Source organism: Dermochelys coriacea, chromosome 1 (genome assembly GCF_009764565.3).
Source record: "Dermochelys coriacea isolate rDerCor1 chromosome 1, rDerCor1.pri.v4, whole genome shotgun sequence".
Taxonomy (NCBI): Eukaryota; Metazoa; Chordata; order Testudines; family Dermochelyidae; genus Dermochelys; species Dermochelys coriacea.
In genome coordinates, this window is record NC_050068.2 from 199,572,526 (window position 1) to 199,592,905 (window position 20,380).

The 20,380-nt window shown below is 47.7% G+C and overlaps 1 long non-coding RNA gene across 1 annotated transcript; it reads left to right on the forward strand.

Moving 5' to 3' along the window:
• Window positions 1-1,344: 1,344 nt before the first annotated feature.
• On the forward strand, window positions 1,345-19,797 carry LOC122459463. The gene is made up of 3 exons (XR_006280179.1): window positions 1,345-1,469; window positions 18,236-18,448; window positions 18,951-19,797. It is a non-coding gene; the product is annotated as an uncharacterized LOC122459463 (long non-coding RNA).
• The last annotated feature ends 583 nt before the right edge of the window (window positions 19,798-20,380 follow it).

The following is a 20,380-nucleotide window of genomic DNA, read 5'->3' on the forward strand; positions in this document are numbered from 1 at the left end:
TCTGTTGCCCATGTACAGGGTCAATGTACTATAGTTTGCTACTCTAATTGGAGTTGCCAAATGATTCAGTTTAAACACAATGCTGGAAAGTTTTGATTAAAGAATAACTCAAGTTTATTTAACTACAAAGAGAGACATTTTAAGTGAGTACAAGTATAAGGCATTACAGTCAGAAATGGTTACAAGAGAAATGAAGACAAAAAGACAAATAATGAAAATTTAACAAATTAGACTTCGTTCAAGGTGAAATCCGTTAGCACAGGTTCCCAGCAACACTGCTGACCAAATTTTCAAGTTAGGATCTCTCACAAAGTCCCAAGGCTAGTTGCTTTGTCTTCTTAGGTGAACGAGAGAGAGAGATCGATCCCCCGGTGTGTTTTTGCCCCTCACTTTTATAGTCCAGTTCCCCTTTGCAGTGAATTCTTCTGAGGATTAGCCCTCAAAGCAAGTTTATTCAAACAGTAAGTGCAGAAAGGTGGAGTCTGGGGGTGAAAGTGCCCCATCCTCTTTCTTCTCCTTTGTGTTTGCTGAAAAGCAGATTTCTCTTGTCTCCTTCTTGCTGTCTCAAAGACCCTGTTTACTACTTATATGTACATTGAGGTAAACACACATTGCTTTGTTTAAGATAACTCTGATAGAGGCCTGGTATACACATAAAATTAGATCGACCTAGCTACATTGCTCAGGACTGTGGAAAAATTTCACGGCCTGTGAGAAGTAGTTAGGTCAACCTAACCCTCACGGTAGCCATAGCTAGGTTAACAGAAGAATTCTTCCACTGGCCTATCTACCACCCCTTGGAGAGGTGGATTACCTACATTGATGAAAAACCCCTTCCATCGATTCAGGAAGCGTCTACACTATGGCACAGCTGCAGCACCATAGCTATGCTGCTTTAGCCACTGTAGTGGGGACATGCCCTGAGCTTTATTTGCTCAGCTCCAGTGGTGGTGAAGTGGTTAGATTATCCCTCCTCTGAGCCATACAGGAAGTGGCAATAATGATAATGAACACTTTGTGTGAATAGCAGTATGAGTGACCTCAGGGAAGGCTCTAAGAGATGGTGTATTGCGGTAGTACCTACCACTCCTATCAGGCTAAAACTGTATCTAACTCAAAAGTCTGTTGCAATTACAGTCAATCTGCCAGAGTTATGATAACGAAGAAAGGTCAATTTGATGGAGTCAGAAAGCAGAGGGAGTGAGGGAGCTGCCTGCAGGTGACTTGAAGCCTGGAGTAGGCTTGCTAAAAGAGCCAACCAGAGACACCTGGTGTAGGGAGGGAACCTTCAAGTAGCTGGTTCCTTATAAGAGAGCTGAAGCAGTTCAGGGAGAAGAGCTGATTCTGGGAAGTCTGCAAAGGAGTCAGTGCTGAGCAGGGCAGCTGCAAGCCAAACCCCAGAGCAGGTTGCCCCCTAAGAACTGATAAGAAGACTCTGAAGAAACCCTTTTGCTCATTCAGGCTCTGAGGTAAGAGCCAGGCCCTGAGACAGATTTTTGGGACTTTGAGTTTCACTTCTGAGTCTATTTTGTCTGAATAAACCCAGCCCCCAATACAGGTGGTGATTGGATGTATGAGATAGTAGAGTCTGTGTAAAATGGCCTAGAAGAGGGAGAATAAAGAGCCTGGCAATGTAGGGGCACCCAGCCATGAGAGGGTACATGAGGATAGCCAACTCATCTACAGCTGGAAATGCACAATTGAGGTTTCAGATGTCAGAACAGGGTACAACACTTTTCCAATTGCATGTAACTGATAAGAACTAAGAGGTTTGTCTCATAAAAGTCTGTTTAGTTATGTGGGCTTGACTAAAATCCACAGTGGATGTCGACCTGCCTTCCCATCAGCTCTCTTATGCTGAGCAGACTCAGGCAGGGTGCAGTACTTGGATGGGAGACTTCCAAGGAAAGCCCAGGATGCTTCAGCAAAGGGTGTTGGTGATTTAGTGGGGGGCTCGGTGCTTCCCTTTGAGAGTATACCTACACTTTGAGTTGGGGGTGTAATTCCCAGCTTGAGAAGACACACCCACGCTAGCTTGATAGAGAGTAGCTGCGGTGGCACAAGTGCAGGCTGAGCATCTCGGATGGGTACACGCTCAGGAGGCTAACCCCTCATGACACCAAAACTACGCTTGATTTTTAGCAGTCTAGCTCAATCAGAGCCTGCGCAGGGATGTCTCCTTGAGCTTGGGGGGGGGGGGGTCTCTGGGGTCCTGGCCAAATCACCACAGCAAATAAGACTAAGTGGTTAGTTAGCTCCTAAACTTGTCAAGCAAGCAAGTGTATAAGAATGGTGAGCAGGGCTCTTGTTTTATTTCTAGAATTAGGGTTTCATGTGAAATTTTTCACATGGCTCCCCCAAGACTATACTATGAGCTACAGAACATAATAATCATAGTATCACTGCAAAATGCTGGGGGTAATTCTGAGCTAATCCCTCTTAATAACTCTACACAGAGCCACAGAGGTAAATTGGAGGTCAGCGCTGGCTTGCTCTTTGAAGTTAAAAAGGACAGTAGTTGTAATTCTCAGACTGGTCATGGGAATGAGAGACAATCGAAACCAAGCTCCTCTGAATACTGTGGAGGGAAAAGTGACCTCACTAATGAGTGGTTCAGTTTCCATGTTGCCATGGGCCTCACTCTCTAGGCAGTTATTTGGTCCCAGTGCAAAGTGAGTGCTGAGTGAGTGTACCATGCTTCTGTTCTTACCAGGAACCATTCCACACTCACTTCATGCTGGCAGAAATGACTGGCCACAGAGGCCCAACATCTCTTGCCTTAACTGTGACTAATGTCTGTGCAATTAAGTTGACTTAAGTTACACCAACATATAGCCACCATAGTAATTACTGCAGTTTTTCACGTCCCCCCTACCCTCCTTCTGCCAGCGGTGTGCATCCTCACCAGGAGCACTTGCACTGACTTAAGTGGGGCATTGTTGGGGTCGGACTGCTGGAGCCCCATTGCCTTGGGTTGACTGGGATCTGGGCCCATACTGCACTGCCTGACACTCAGAATTCTCATTGCTGCAAGATCTCTGCAAATCCTTGTGTCTGAGCCTCTGGGTTCTCATCCCTGATTAATCACCCCCAATTCCTTGTGGGATTCTGGCTTGGTATTGTAACCATCAACCACTAACCACTGATATTTGCCAGTTGAAGTCTGAACCTCCTGGTAAGGTATCTTCTTGCCAACCTAAAATTGCCTCTGTTCCAAATGGATTCTTCCTCAGCTCCTGCTCTAAGTCATTGTTCACTCTGGCTAATAAAAGCATGCCTAACATGTCCAGCTCCAGAAGAGGCTGCTTTTCAGTAGGTGTACTCAGATGAGCACACACTTCTTTTGGTGTAATCTACCACTCTTGTCTCTCCTGTTTTGTTCTCTCTGTATCCTCTCTGCTCCTGTGCTAATCCTCCCCCCCCCCCCGCCCCGTGTGCTTTCTGTGAGGTGCAGAATAACTAATGAGCATGATCTAGCCCACAACCCCGGAGTCTGTGCAGGCGGATGGCAAATGTGGCTCTGCAAGCTGTGCCAAATTAGCTCCATCTGCCGAAGCTTGGAAAAGGCCCTGTTGCTCATTCTATGTACGTGTCTCTCTGTCTCCCTCCCTTTGTGCTTCTATGTCTGCCGCTCCCTCCCCTTGTGGATTTGTGCATGTGTTTGTCTCCCCAGTCTTGCTGCAGCAGGTCACCCTGTTTACATTGCTAACTTCTAAAGAGCAGCCATGAATCTTCCCTTTCCAGGGAGGGTGGGTGCGTCAAAGTCATTTCATTCCTATCGGGTAAAGGTGACCACTCCAACTGACCATTAGACCTAGGATCCTTCCTGTAGGCTCACTCGGGCTATAGGCTATAGACCATTAATGTCAGCTAGACCCAGATCAACATAGGTATCTATGCTCTTAACCTACAATCCTTTGTGGATCTGGGCCATAGCTCCTTTCTAGATTATAAATCCTTTGGGGGCTGTGTTTGTACAGCACTTAGCCCAGTCGGGTCTTGGCCCATCCCTGGGGTTCCTAGGAGCTACATTAATAAAAAAAATCTGCATCTTGTACTGTGCTGAGCACATTAGGATACTTTCAATGATCATCTATTTCATTAGTGATGCCAACGTCCTTTACAAACTGTAAACTAAATCAAAAGGCACAGGAGCCAACACTGCAGTGCAGCAGCCACCTCTAGGGTGGAACGGAGCATCAGTTTAGCAGCACACAAGAATTCCACTCAGTATTTCAGGCCAGGAAGTGAAGGTGCATTGTGAATCCATTTGATACAGGTGGGGGAATTCAGGTAGGCAGCATTACCCAGACTGGAATTAGACCAGGACACTGGGGTTAAAGTGTCATAGGATAGTCAATAGGCATGGATGACCATGGTCTTGGATTTGCACCATGTTTAAAACATGTCAGCTCCAGGAGAACAACAATGCCCCTTAGCACCATGCTGAGGTTTGGATTCAGCTACACCTGTATGAGAAGCAGTCATTTCATTTCACAGGAATGCTCTTCAGGGAAGGAGGGGGTATCACTTCAGTGAGTTTGGGGCTCAGGGCCACAGAAATGGTTTGTGAGCCTGGTGTGAGCTGCTCCGTTTTAATGAAATCCCAAACCAAATGGGTTTTGCATGGTCTGGAGGATTGCTGTGAATATTTTGCACAGCTCTATTTGGTGCTGACTCAAAGAGAACAAAATGCCACCTACCGAAGCCCAGATCCTCAGTTGGTGCAAATGAACATGGCTCCATCAATTTCAGTAGCGCCGTGCTGTTTTGCAGTAGCTGAGGATCTGGCCCAAATCATCCCCTCTGCCTAAGTGACACACTCTAGATATAAATATAAGGCAAGGACCTATCTAGAAGAGCTTATACAATCGAATTGGCTCAGCAGTGGGAGTGGGGAAAGGACTTGCATGATTAACACATCCTGATTGATTCACTCCCAGCTTTGTACGTTAGAGCATCAGCACAGAGACATCATGGTTTAGTGATCAGAGGAGGCGGGTGGGGCTTCAGAGCTTGTGGGCTCTGCAACCACATCTGCTGAGACTTATTGTGTGACACTGGGCAACTGAGATGAAATGTGTAAACTATTTAACATATGGAGCCCTGATCCAGACGGGGGCCTTTGGGCACTGCTGCCATACAAATCATAGATGAATCATAAGAGTCCCAAATGGTAATTAGGGTTGTTACTCCAGTCCTCAGAAACTAGTGCAAGAGAGAGGTGCTGTAGGGGGTGAGTTAAGTCTCTGTGAGAGAGACGTTTAGGCTGGGGCCAAGATGGAAGAAAACAAGAGATCATTTACATGAAGGTAACTGAATTTAACAATTGGAGAGGAAGATGATGTCTGTCTATCTGTGCGAGTTTTTTCATGAAGTTGACAGATTTCCAATGACTTTCTGAATTCCCCTTTCTCAGCTTTTTTGAAAGTGAAAGACAGATCTCGCTGTCACAGAACTTTACTATTGCACTTCCTAGAGCATGGTGCTTGCATTCCTGGACCATCTGTCTTGGCCCATCCTTCCACATTTGTACCTGTTGAGTTTGGGGTTTGAACAAACCACAAACTTAAAGTGAAATTAATCTGAAACTGCCACATTTGATCTGGCTTCCTTCTGACAGCCCCAGTCAGCCCAGACATGGCTCAGATTCTGGTTCTTATTTGGAGACTTGCTCTCAATACTCAGCCATCTCTGAACCTAACAAGATGATCGGTCAGCTTTGCTGTGTTCTTATAGGATGTCTGTCACCTTTGTATGTAGAAGTCAATAATAACATTGTATGGCCCAATTTAATGTCCACTGAGGCCAATGGGCATTAGATCATCCCCTTGCTCAGACAAATACCCACTGAAGTTGATGGGCATATTGCCTGTCAGAGTGAGCAGGACGGAGTTCACCATGTTGTGCTGGGATGGAAAAGTCAGCCCTCTGCTATGCCAGCCCCTTGGAAGATGGAAAATGAGTGGCAGAAGAAAGCCAGCTGCATTGGGAAGCAGCAGATTTTCTAGTGGTTAAGCAGAGCACCTGGGAGCCAGGACTTCTGGGTTCTGCTATTCCGGCCACCCTGTGTTAAAGGAATTTGATAGCTTACTACATGCCCCCAAATTTTACTTGGATGAGGTTTTCAGGTGAAGAAATTGAAGTAATCTGTAGCCCCAATCATTAAGCTGGGCCCCTGGTCACTGGTAGTTACAAATGAATGGGGAATTAATCTCTGAAGATGTCCTTGGACCTACAGGTGGGTGTGTTCTACCAATATTCTGACTGCCAATTGGAAGCTCCCCTTCTCAGCAAGACAGCGTGTGACTGGCAATTTTTGTAGTCCGGCTCCTTGTTACAAGACATTTACAAATCTTCCCTATTATCTTGTGAACGGTGGACAGCTAGTGTTTGTTCTTGCTGTCGTTCTGTTTGTCTAAGTATGAGCAGCTCCTACTTAGCTGCCTTAGAAAGATGACAGCACAAGGAAAACTTCAGGGGGAAGGATAAGTGAAAACTTGAAATCTGTGGCATGCAGCACAATGCAAAGGCTAGCCTCTCCAGTTGCAGAATATGCCAAAAAAGTAAAGTACAACCAGGTACTGAAGATTCATGAAATCTTCAGTTATTAACAATAATCTACTTAAATGGATGTGGCACCCATTATGGGGGCACATGGGCTCAGAGTTATGATTATGGAGACTGCATAAGAAAAAAAAATAGATTAGATTTTGTCTCATCGTCTCCTTGTATGTTCCCCCATATGTCTGTCTGTCTGTATCCATCTGTGGCCTTTTAATTCATACTTAGATTGTAAGTTCCTTGGGGCAGGGACCATCTTGTCCAGTGTCTGTATAGCGCCTAGCACAAAGGCATCCTGGTCCATGAGTGGGGGGCATTGGTGCTACCATGACAACATTATTAATTATTATTAATAATAATAATTCAAAATACTATTCACTGGAAACAATTTGCATCAATAATTCAGCTTGCCTGCTAATGTCGATGGTGTGTCACAGCAAGAATGACTGAAACCTCGTGGGACATGATCTCATTGACACTTTCTGTACCCATGTTGGAAATGGTTTTGGCTCTTCTAGACTAACAGTTAACCAGTTTTCAGCACCAGCTGATGGGAGTGCGAACAAGAAGCACCCTTTGCTGCTAATCATTCACAACAGCAACTTGCCCTTCTGATCCTGAGGTGGCCAAAAACACCAATGGAGCAGATACACTGTGCGAATTGTTTGAAAAGTGTTCTCCTAGCTTTCTCTCCTACGTATATTTTCATTTTTTTAAATAATTTTTCAGACTATTTTTAGTGCAGGGGAAAGGTGTGGTATTAAGCCCTGGAGACTGGTACTGGATCTTCTGTTCTAAGCACGGGATCAAAACAGCTCTGCCACTGATCTGTTGTATGACCTTAGGCAAGTCACTTCACCTCTCTAGGCTTCTGGTTTTCCCTCCCAATCATCTTCTGTCCCATCTACTTAGTGTCTCTTATTATATACAGCACCTAGCACAATGAACCCCCCTCTCAACTGGGGCCAGTGGGTGCTATTGTAATATAAATAGATCTGGTGGACCGGGAGTTCTTTCTCCCACACTGTCCCCTGTCAATGTGCCTCAGCACATAGCTGAAGGGACCACCTGTAGGGATAATTGTATAGTTCACTCTTTGTGGGCCGTTCAAACCTGGAAACTTCTGCCAAACCTGCACACGACACTTGTGGTGAGTTCTAGGATGTTGGCATCTGTTCACCAGGAACTGGACTGGCACTCAGCAGATCTTTTTCATGTGGGCCTCTGGAGAGCCAATGGATGGTAACAACTTTGAGCTACAAGACTCAGGAATTTCTTTGACATAAAATAAATCTGATGATGACAGCAGCTTCTCTGCCCCCCTTTCCCCCCCTCCAGTAACTGTCTCTTTTTTTTACCTACTGTGCTGTTCTGCTGTGAAAAGTGGCACTCGGGGGTTCCATGTTCGTTGTTTCTCCTGTCAAACTTGCACATTGCACAAAAGAGGGACTGATGGAAAGGCTGTCATTGGTTGCACTGGGCTCTGGATCAGGGCTATAAAAAGGCTTTCCTGTCTGATGTCCCTGAAACTTCAGCCTTGGAGCTGAGAGTCAGTCTGGGTTGCTTAGAAACTAAGGGGTTAGCGCCCGTTAGCATTAATGTGGATTACATGCATGGGCAGTGAGGAGAATAAGCCACATAAGAAAAGATGGGGCCAGCAGGTACTGCAGCCTTCTCTCTTTTGCCCTGTTTCAGCTGCTATGGGGAATTTCCGATGTTGTAAGGCGCTGCTCTCTGAGGTGCATGTGAATAGCACTTCCCCAGGACTATACTGCAAATCAGCTGTTCTGCTGCAGTGATCTTATTGCTCAGTGCTTTGTTTAAAAAGTCAAGTGAGATTACTGGCAAAACATATAGTGCAGGTTCAGATCCTGGCTGTACCACCGAAAAAATGCTGACCAACGAAACACCATTTCTGATACATGCCCTGCACTGGGGTGGAGATGAGCCAGACAACAGGCAAATCCCCAGAGCAGGAATCCCCTGTCATTGCAAAAGTAATTTGCAGAGAGTACATGGAGGTCTCGGATATGATCTCTCTTCTCAGTGTCACAGGGTTGCTAGTAATCTCCATACAGGTGATACAGAGACACTGTTTCCTTATAAAGAAAAGGAGTACTTGTGGCACCTTAGAGACTAACAAATTTATTAGAGCATAAGCTTTCGTGAGCCATGGCATCCGATGAAGTGAGCTGTAGCTCACGAAAGCTTATGCTCTAATAAATTTGTTAGTCTCTAAGGTGCCACAAGTACTCCTTTTCTTTTTGCGAATACAGACTAACACGGCTGCTACTCTGAAACCTGTTTCCTTATAAACTCACTAGGATGTTGTCATACTATAAGTGAAAATCCAATTAGGAAAACTCTCCTTTTCACTATTCCCCTGTACTCACATTGTTTGTTTGTGGCATCCACCTATTGCATTTTATCTTATAGTAAGCTGTCTACAGCAAGAGACAGAATTTGTGTGCACCATGCCTGGAACAGAGGTGGGCAAACTACAGCCCGAGGGCCACATCCAGCCCACGGGACTGTCCTGCCTGGCCATCTCCCGGCTGGGGAGGCTAGCCCCTGATCCCTCCCCTGCTGTCCCCCCTCCCCTACAGCCTCAGATCACCTCACTGCCAGCACTCTGGCCCGCAGCTCCTGCCGGGCAGTGCAGCAGTGTGGCTGACTCCAGCATGGTAAGGGGAATGGGGGTGGAGGTTGGATAAGGGGCAGGGAGTCTCAGTGGGCAGTCAGGGGACAGCGGGTGGTTGGATGGGGCTAGAGGTTCTGGGGGGGGCGGTCAGGGAACAGAGGAGTTGGATAGGCATGGGAGTCCCGGGGACCTGTCGGGGTGGAGGTGTGGATAGTGGTTGGGGGGGGTAGTCAGGGGACAGGGAGTGGGGGGGGGTGGATAGGGGGTGGAGTCCTGGGGGGGGTCAGGGGCTGAGGGGTCCTGGGAAGGGGTGGTCAGGAGACAAGGAGCAGGGGGCAGTTGGATGGGGTGGGGGATTCTGAGGGGGGCAGTCAGGGGGTTGGAGGGGGCAGATTGGGGGCAGAGGCCAGCCTGTTTGGGGAGCACAGCCTTCCCTACCCAGCCCTCCATACAGTTTTGCAACCTCATGTGGCCCTCGGGCCAAAAAATTTGCCCACCCCTGGCCTAGAACAATGGGGGCCCTGATCCTTGAATGGAGCCTCTAGGCCCTACCATAATAAATCATCATCACAGTAGACCTTAGTGACTTGCACTGAATGTCTGTTCTTTGGCTGGGGAGCTCCACTGTTGCTCTTTCCAACACTCGCCAAAGCAGAGCTGCCAAGTTCTGCAGAGCTCCTTGTATGACATATTTCACAGAGGTGAGTGCCTTTTTTCTGAATCGGCCTATCACCCCATCTCTAACCAATACTGTATTCACAATAATATTTTGTCCTTATACAGCACCTACCGTCCAAGGATCTTGAGGCATTCCCACCTACTTGTGAAGTAACATTAGCCCTATCTTACAGAGGGGGGAAACTGCAGCACAGAGAGATGAAATGACTTGCCCCCAATGTCACACAGCGTGTCAGTAGCAGAGCTAGAAGCTCACCTGCCTCCTAGTCCTTTGCATGAGCCTCTTCTCTGATTTTTCCTGTCCTTTCTCCTCTCTTGGTCCCAGTTTCTACCCCATCTTCCTTTCTCTTCACTGTTGTGACCTCTTTGCCCACTACTAGGCCTTTCTTCTCACATTGATCAGATCTCACCCCATTCCTCCCCCTCAGTATTTTCCCTCCCCAGTATATCCCTGCTGTGGTCCCCTCTCCCTCCCTCTAATTTATCCAACTCTGTTCTCTCTCTCTCTCTCACACACACACACACTGTCCTGTCCTGTCCTGTCCTGCTCAGCCTGGAAGCAGAAACAAGATCTCTTCTGCAGTTTTTCTTTCCATTACTCACCATACCAGCTCTACATTAAAGAAGGCAATTGCTGCATAGTTGAACACGTCAATGTTGGCCCTGGCAAAACACCGCAGAGCAGGCAATCATTTACATATGCTACAGCAGCCTGTAATGGGAAACCACCATCCATGGAAATAACCAGACTTGTGTCTGGATACTTAAAAATATCCCTGTTTAATGTCCCCTGTGAAATGGGAGTACCTAGTTCAAAAAATAGGCTGTCGAGTAGATTTTCATTGATATAGACACTTCCTTATTATGTAGTTTGAGTGAAGTCTAATTAAATTGCCTGAATAGATTTGATGTCCTGCTTTTTGAAACAGGTAAGGCAGCTCTCCCCAAGCCTGCCAAGAAGGAGGGGGCACTGTATGGGGAGCATGGCTTAGATCAGCAAGGGAGAAAAAGGGAAGCTTTCTTCTGATTTTAGCAAAAGAGGGGAGACTGTTCTCCCCTCTTCCCTGCCCCCAGATTCTTTCCCATCACCTACAGGAACTCCTGGGGCGAGATGGGAGTTCGCTCTCCAACCAGATTCACCTCTTGATCTCCCTGCTGAGGCTGCTAGCAATGCAATATCAAGTTTCAACCTTATTTTTAGAATGTAGTTACCTCTCCATTGGACTAAGGCTACTAATATATTTCTCCGACCAACCTCTCCTAAACACACCAAAAGAAAAACTCATCTTCTCTCTGAGCCCTATGGATAATGCTGGGGAAGCCTCTTTCTGGGGTGATGTCTTTGGGCAGGATGCCCCAATGGATAAACTATGACTTGAAAGACCTATAGTTTCTCTTACAGGAGTGAACCACCAGTGACCCAAAGTGGGGCAAAACAGGTGATCTTTCCCTTTTCTTATAAAAAGGAGCAGCTAACTACTGACAGGGGCTTTACTGGAACCACCTGGAGTGGGGATCCAATCAGATCTACCCAAATAAGCATCAGTGAACTGGGCCAAAGCTTGGATGGGAGGATTCAGTTGAATATATACAATACTGTAAGTGTTGTAGAAGATGGTGTTGATGATGATGTAGGATGCTATTCTGTCTTGGCCGTCCTGAACCAATACACCAGCAGCCTCCTGTTCAATGTTGGTGGAGGTGCCATCTTTTAGAGGAGATAGAAAACTAAGTTCTTGTCCTTGGCACTATTTCCAATAGTAGAGATGTTTGCCCCAGGGTTGTAACCATATTCAAACTTAGCTATTATCTGCCTATGCATCCCTGGGGCATCCCTCACTGCAGGCTGATTGCATTCCGCCTAACTCAGAACTCCACCTACCTGTTTGTTAAATACACCACCCTTCCTCACTTCCTGTCCTAAACTACTGTTGTGCTGTTAAACACCTACCAGCTTTCACCCCCAGAGGTGGCTGCATTTCAATGGTGGGTGAAATGTGCCCTGTATATACATAGCAAAGTATACAAGGATGAGAAATGCTGTGTAAATGCTAGGTGTTAATATTGACAACATGATGTTACCGCAATGGGATCCTCATCCTTCAATATGGCCATTAGGTGCGAATATAATATAAATTGGGTGGGACTTCAATATCAGTTGGAGCTCTATCGATGTTTGCAGAGCAGTTCATCAGATTAGTCTCTTGTTCTCCCTTAAAGATTTAGTTCAACTTTTGAATGTAAACCATCCTGCTGGAGGACTGCCTGGATTTGCTTTGGCTTGCTTCTTACCCTGGATTACCGCCACATTAGAGACATTAGCTACTTTGCTTGTTGCACTAGGAACATGGAAATTTGGTTCATGTAAGCTGGTGCTCAAGCTCTGCCCTGCTCATCAAGCCAACGTTGCCCTTTGCACTTGGCATCTCCTGCTCAAGACGGCAGTTTTTCCACTTGGCCAAACCTCACCCTGGTGCCTGTTTGCAAAGACAGCTCTTTTTCAGAGGCGATGGGGTCTGTTGTTTAAAGTCAGGAGGGGAACTGGCTCACTGGATAGATGTAACTTTTTCTGAATGCCCCACAGGTTATCCCTGGAGGGCTCTCCTCCACTGCCCTCTGATGTCCTGCTTTTCAGGTTTTTAACAGATGTCTGTTAATACCTGGTCAGTGGTCCAAGATGCCTGAGCTGTGAAGTGCCCTCAGGGCCAAATGTGGTCCATAGAATCCTAGCATGCAGCCTGCAGCAGAATTCTTCCTATCGCTTCAGAGTGAGGGTTAAACCTATCTCACTGCAATGCTTATTGCTGGAGGATTCAACCAACCAGCATGTCCTACTCCTGGGGGAGGAAGATACAAGGATAAGCAAATACAACTGTGCGGTTTAGTTTTTTGTTTTTTACTCAAACATCCTATAGATTTTTTCAAGCTAAATTAGGCTCTCAGACACCCTGCTGATGAGTGCACTACAGACACCTACAACAGATCATTTAGTGGGGAGGCCTGGCAAGTTGCCAGCGTGGCCTTCAGTGCCATGAAGCTTGGGCTTCCCTGTAACATACAGTTGAAGGCTAAGCAAGAAGAGGTGACATGATGGGTTGACTCCTTCGTTTCCCAGATTTTCCTTGAGTTGTGGTGTCTAGCAACAGGCATGGAAATATGGTCTCAGCATCCAGTTTGAACTCGGGTAAGAAGGATGTTTTAGTAGATGGGAGCTAGACTGGGCCTCAGGAGAGCTGGCTCCAATTTGCAAGTGTACCACAGACTTCCTGCGTCACCATGGGCAAGTCACTTAAGCCATCCCATGCCTCACATGCAAATAATCGGGATATTACTTCACACGGATGTTGAGTCCAAAATCCATTAATGATTGTGAGGTGTTCAGGTACCACAGCATGATGAGGGCCATATAATTGTCTGCATAGATGAGTAGCAATAATTGGCTCCTTAAAGCCAGGCATCTGATTCCAGGGTTGACTCAGCTCCTTGGCCTTCTGAGGTAAGTAAAAGGAGTTCTGGGTTGCTTACTTGGTATGGCTCTTCTGGACAGAAAACTTAAAAAATAAGGTCATGCAGTGGCAATTTTATAAGAATATGGACTTGCCTGGTGTCCTTGGACAAATGTCTCTGGTGAATATCAATCTTCACCCCAGAGATGGCTGCATTTCCCTGGAAGGTTAGATGATTCCTGTGTGGGTAGAGTGTCTAAAGTGCTTTGGGTTACTCTGAGATAAGATGCGCTTTAACAACATAAGAGATTATGGGTGAAATCCTGTCTGTCTTGCACTCAATGGCAGAACTCCCATTAATTTCTTTGGGGCCAGGATTTCACACTCTGATGAAAAAGGCTAACCTTTCAGCAGCGGAAACAGCAAATGGATGAAATCTGTCTCAGACACACCTTGGCAAACTGAAAATGGGCTTCTGTGCAGGAGAGTCTTTCCCCTTAGCTCATCTTGCTCAGAAAAGTAAATATCATTTTAGAGAACAACCTCCCAGTCTCGAGGTCACAAGCAGGTCCAGCGGGGCGAGGGGCACATCCGCTCTTTCTCTTTATGGCTAGCTCAGAGGGAGACCACAAAACTTTTTCTGTTACAACATGGGGTCCCCCTACGGAAAAGGTGGAGAACTGTTGTCCTAGACTATCTAGGGACAGGCCCAAACCCAGATCTCTGATTCAAATATCCTGTTCTTTGTTGGGGTTCCAAACCCAAACATCACCTGGGATCCAAATTGAGGCAAGCAATCGCTGTCTCTATAGAACAACCCCAAGCTCCCACGCCAAACTCCTCTGAACTCATCTCTCCAGTAACAAAACTAACAGGATGAAAGGCGTTCCATTGCCACTGATGAAATAGTTCTGCACTCCTCCCCTCCCACCAGTGCCCCGCAATCTCCCACTGAGTCAAAGGGGAACTAGGAAAACTGCTAAAACGATTGGCCGCTGTGTGTCTAGTGTTTGCCCCAAGGGAGTGAGTCAGTGTCAGCCTCTGGGCGCTTACTGGGAGTGTCCGTGAGCAAGTGAGTGTGCATATTCAGAGGAGAGAAAGATGGTGAGGAGTGTCAAAGCATGGCTGGGGGTGAGAGTGAAAGGAAATCTCTAACAGCACAAGCTGTGCATGATTTAGCCTGCCTGCTCTCACTGGAATCCAGCTAGCATAGGTAACAATGGCAGTGAAAACAGAGCAGTGTGGGCTTCAGGGCTGGTAATACAAGCCCAGCATGGAGCCTGAGTATGTCCTCAGCTTGCCAGCCCACTCTGGAGCCTGCACCATGCTGTGTTCACTGCTCTTGTTCCTCGGGCTAGAGGGATTCAAGTGAGTGGGGGGTAAGCTGGTCTGTGCACAGCTTTCGCTGTGTAGACATATCCAAAGTGTGAGTGCCATGTGAATGAGAATGTCAGGGAGTGAATCTGCGCGAATGAGGCTAGAAGCAAAAACATCTGTGTGTTTGTCAGACAGTGTGGGCATCCAGATTGGCCCCAAAACGGGGAGAAGAGCAAAGGCAATTTAAGATTACCTATCCACCCCAATCTTTAACATCTCTGCTGGACAGTTTGCAAACCCACTGATTTCAGTGGGGTTGTGCGCACTCCTAGCAAATCTGGATTTGACCCATAGGTTTTCCTTTTCCTTCAGAGGAAGAGGCAGGGGGAGAAAAGATCCAAATAGATCAACTAACCTTGGTGCTGCGGAACTAGGATCTTTTGTTCAATAAGAGTTCTCTTCCATCTAAGGTGGCTTCTGGGTGACAGTAACACTGATGAGTTTGATACACGCTAGCTGATCCTCACAAAGAATCTGTTCATTCTATGCTATGCAGGCCAATGCTTGTTGAAATGACAGAAAAAACATGGGGGTAAGGAACTAGTTAAACCTGACAAATGTCAGTACGGAGTTCAGCAGTGAGCTTCAGCAGGAAAAAGCCTTGGCATTTGATCACAGCCCAGAAGGGTGTTTAGGAAAATGAAGATAATGAAACTAAATGAGTTCTGAGCCACTGCAGAGCTCTTTAGATTCACAATTTCCAAACTCAGATTACGTGGGAAACCCTAGAAATGTAGGACTGGAAGGGACCTTGGCAGGTCATCTAATCCAGTCCCCTGCACTCATGGCAGGATTAAGTATTATCTAGACACTCCCTGACAGGTGTTTGTATTACCTGTCCTTAAAAATGATGGAGATTCCACAGCATCCCTAAGTAATTTATTCCAGTATTTAACTACCCTGACAGTTGGGGAAGTTTTTTCTAATGGCTAGCCTAAAGCTGCAATTTAAGTCCATTACTTCTTGTCCTGTCCTCAGTGTCTAAGGAGAACAATTTATCACTCTCCTCCTTTATAACAGGGGCGGCCAAACTGTGGCTCGTGAGCTGCATGTGGCTCTTTTACAGTTAAAGTGCAGCTTGCGGAGCCCCCCCCCCCAGACCTCCCTTATTCTCTGCTTACCAGATGGGGTGGGGAGGAACCCCAGGGTTTCTGCCTTGTGGTGGCGCTAAGGTCTTCTGCCAGAGACGACTGGTACCTGCTGAGAGTGTGGGGGCACAACTTAAAGGTTCACCGCCCCCCCCCAGACACTCACACCCCTCTTACCCTCAGCAGCCCCTCCCTGCAGCTCCCAGGTATAAGCTCTGTGTGGAGAGGCAGCCGCAAACAGCTGGGAGCTGCAGGGAGGGGCCGCTGCTCTAGCTCCATGAGGAGAGGCAGCAGCAAAAGCAGCGGCTCTCCCTGCAGCTCCCGGCTGTTTGCGGCTGCCTCTCCTCATGGCTTACTCCTGAGGAGATTCTGCATCAAAACTTTAAAAATTCTGCACACAATATTTTAAAATTCTGAAAATTTTATTTGTCAAATAAATGGGGAGGCTCCACCATGGCACTGGAGAGCACAGGCCACTGGCTGCCCAGAGGTGGGAGATCACTGTGCAGCTTTCCCCAGGACACGGACTCAGCTATGACACAGTGCAAGGACTAGGCCTGCCCCAGAAACACCCTAGGGCCCTGCCCCTCAGTGCCAGGTGTACCAGGTGTGGGCAGGCAGGCTCAGCAAGGCAGGATCCAAGTGTGGAGGGGCTTAGTGTAGGGGGATCCAGTTGTGGATTGAGAGGGTTCCTTGTGGGGCAATTTGGGTGCGGGTGGCTCAGTGTGGGATCTGGATGTACAGGGGCTTGCTGCGGGGTTCTGGGTGCAATGGTAATGGGACTCTGCAGGGAGATCCAGATGAAGGTGGTTGGGGCTAAGCAGGGGGTTCTGGGTGTGTGGGGAGGAATAGAGCTCAGCATGGGGGTCTGGGTGTGGGGGCTCAGTGCGGGGTCCAGATACTAGGGGAGTTGGACTCAGTAGGGTGGGGATCCAGATGCAGCTGGTTGGGGCTCGGTGGGGTGGGGATCCAGGTGTGGGGGGCTCGTTGGGGTGGTCCAGGTGCAGGGGGAGTGGGGCTCATCAGAAGGGGTTCTGAGTGTGGGGGCTGAGGCTCAGCAGGAGGATCTGGGTATGAGGGGGTCTGGATGAACAGAGGTTGGGCAGATTTGGGTGCAGCTCCCTGTACAGGGATCCCTCCCCATGCAGCTGAGGAGCGATGGATGAAGGAAGCGGGGATGGTGGGAGAGAGTTTGCAGAGCTTCCTGCAGCTGGGGGAGAAATCTGGGGGTGGGTCTGACACAGCCCCGGATGCTGTGCAGAAGAAGAGGAAGTCCTGTCCTCCCCAGCTCAGCCAGGACTAGTAGCTGCGCCCGGCACAGGTTAGGAGCCACCAGCCAGGTCTTCCCCAGGCCCGTCTCCCACCCCACATGACCACTCTTGTGCCTTCCCTTTGCTTCCCCATCAGAAAGTCATTTTTCTGCAGGGAAGCAAAGAAATCTGCAGGGCATATAAATTCTGCACATGTGCAGTCGTGCAGAATCCCCCCAGGAATAATGGCTGCAGCTCCCAGCTTGCCGGCTCCAGCAGCTGCCATGCAGGGAGGAAGCTAGCAGCATTATGTGACCAAGTGGAGCCAGCAAACCTGGCAAAAATCATGGGGCAGGGGCAGGAGCAGGGCTGAAGCCCTGAGCCTGGGCAAGCACCATCCATGGGGCTGAAGCCCTGAGACCCCACCCCACCCTGCAGGGCTGAAACCCCAAGCCCCAGCAGGTGTTTCCCACAGGACTGAAGCCCTGAGCTCCGGCAGGCATGCCCTGGCTCTTGAACTTCTGAAGATTGCTGTATGCCGCTCAGAGGTCAGTACGTTTGGCCACCCCTGCTTTATATCAACTTGTTACACACCTGAAGACAATTATCTTGCCTCCCACTCCCGAGCCTTTTCTTCTCCATTCTAAACAAACCCAATTTTTTCAATTTTTCCTCAGAGGTCATGTTTTCTAGACCTTTACTCAATTTTCTTGCTCTCCTCTGGACTTTCTCCCTTTTGTCAACATCTTTCCGGAAGTGTGCTGCCTAGAACTGGACACAGTACTTCAGTTAAGGCCTCATCAGTGCTCAGCATAGTGGAAGAATTACTACTTGTGTCTTGCTTTTGCACACTAAAAGCAGAGAGAATCTTTCCAAGGCAGCTTTTAGTTTTCCGCACAAACCATAAATGAGGTTTGTTAAGAATTAAACTGTAGCACAGGGATGAGTCTCATAGGAAAGGGGCAATGTTGGGGTAGTTTATACGGATGCCTGTTTTGAAGCTGTTACATGGATAAACAGAAGGCTTTAGTCTCCAAACCCAGCAAAATAAAATATGGGCACCTGATTCTCCTCTCACTTACAACAGCATAAATCAGGAGTAACCCACTGAAGTAAGCGGAATTGTTCTGGCATAAGGAAGTAAAGAATAAATGCCATTAAATAAGATTAAAGTCCCCTGTTTCTTCCCAGATTGTGTACAGCATGGGCAACATCAGTGCTAGCTTCTCCACACCACCGTGCTCACATGCCTCATCACTGACCTTTAGGGACAGCCACTACAGTTGAGAGGATCGTTCCATCTCCACCCTCCATTTGGACCTTGGCCTTGCAGTTGAATCTGCCACCCAGAGACCTGTTTCTGAAGTGGTCAAGGAGGCATCACCAGCACAACTGACCTCACGGGTATCCCTACCACATACAGTGTTCAGTCCTCGTCTGTGAATCTGTAAAAGGGCACTCATAGACCTTGTCTATACTCAAGAATAGACCCATAATGAGCAATCAGCAGGCAACAATTGGTGTCGCTGGAGTTGTGCTGACCCCTCTGGGAAGACAAGGGCATGCATGGGTTTGACAATTATGCTAACTGAGGTTTGCCCGTTTGGCTTGCCCTTGTCTATATTTAGGAGTCAGCTCCAGTGCTGAAATGGGACTATTCCTGATACAAGACAAGGCTTTATATACACACACTTTCTAACGGCTCAGTCCACCGCTTTCTGTTCACCACAGTGCATGCGGTAGGCATGGATCAACCAACACGGTGCTAGCAGCTATGGGTTTCTGCATAACAGAAACCCAGCAGCAGCAGGTTGAATACAGAGAAATGCCAAGTCGCTTTACGAGTGGAATGTATTACACAGACTCCAATGAAACCAGGGCTTGCCATGCTTGAATTTTTTTCCAGTAGAGACTGCAACCACCCCTGTTAAACGGGATGAGGATGCAACATGTGATGGCCCTACAAGAGCCTTGTTACCCTTGGAGCTTGGTAGGCACCCACTGGATCTATGCTGTTTGTGCCCGTCCAGCTGTTTAACTCAACTCCCCTTTGCCTCAGCTCTCAAATCACATCTTTAGGAGGGTGTCAGGTGTCACTTTCAGCCTGCCGCTTACAGGAATAGAGTCTGTCAGTGACCTGGTATTTGAAAGAAAGGGAGAGCTTAAAAGTGCCAAGAGATTAGCTGTTGCCTATTGATTTACACTTTCCTAAGTCACAAGAGGAGGATCTTTAAAATGCCATCCCTCTCCCCAGTTCAGCAGGAGCCTAGATTTTGAACAGAGCTCATCCAATTTTAATTTCATGTGTCCATTAGTTTTTGCTTATTATTGTCATTTTAAAAAAGCAATTTTGGTCCATTCATTTCCAATACCCTTCTCCTCTTGTTTACTAGTCATGATCTCACCACAGTCCTTGGGAAGTAGCAGTAGACCTTTTGGGTTGAACTAATTCAGTATGCCTCTCTCCAATACATAAGATTGTTTAGAAAACGGTAACTGTCTGAGCTGGATTTTTGCAACCCTGGACAACTTGAAGTCCACGCCTCTGCACAACATGGTGAAAACATCTCTGAAGAAGTAATGGAGAAATACACAAAGATAGAGGAGGAGAGACGGACACAGGGAGAAGAGGACAGATGGAGTACATCTTTCCCAGGTGGGGGAATGTGTAACCCAGGCCCATATAGTGTGGCACGACAGTGCTGGCTGGGCCACATATATAGGGAGTGGATGTGGAATTATCTATAGGAAAATGGGGATAAAAAAGTCAAAATAATGGAAATTCTGCTCTAATACAGAGGTAGATGAGTCTGCTACAGCCTGGGTTACCAGAACTGGATCTTTTAGCTCAGGCAGTAGGGCCCAGGCTCATGATCTGCTGCCAATGACCCAACCAGGGACTGACCATTACACTTGGTCTATGCTTGTGTCCTTGAAGGGTGCTTGTGTCAGACTTTACCACCTAAACAGGGTAGGGTTGCCAACTTTCTAATTGCAGAAAACCGAATACCCTTGCCCTGCCCATGTTCCACCCTTCTCCGAGGCCCTGCCCCCTGCTCCCTCCATCCCCCCTCCTTCAGTCCCTCAATCTCCCCTACCCTGGCTCATTTTCACTGGGCTGGGGCAGGGGTGTGGTAGAGGGTGAGGGCTCCAATTGGGGGTGCAGACTCTGGGGTGGGACTGGGGATGAGGGTTGGGGTGCAGGAGGGGGTGAGGGCTCTGGGCTGGTGGTTTGAGCTCCAGGATGGGGCCAGAAATGAGGGGTTCGGGGTGCAGGGGGTTGGGGTGCAGGAGGGGGTGAGGGTTCTGGACAGTGCTGACCTCAGGTGGGTCCGG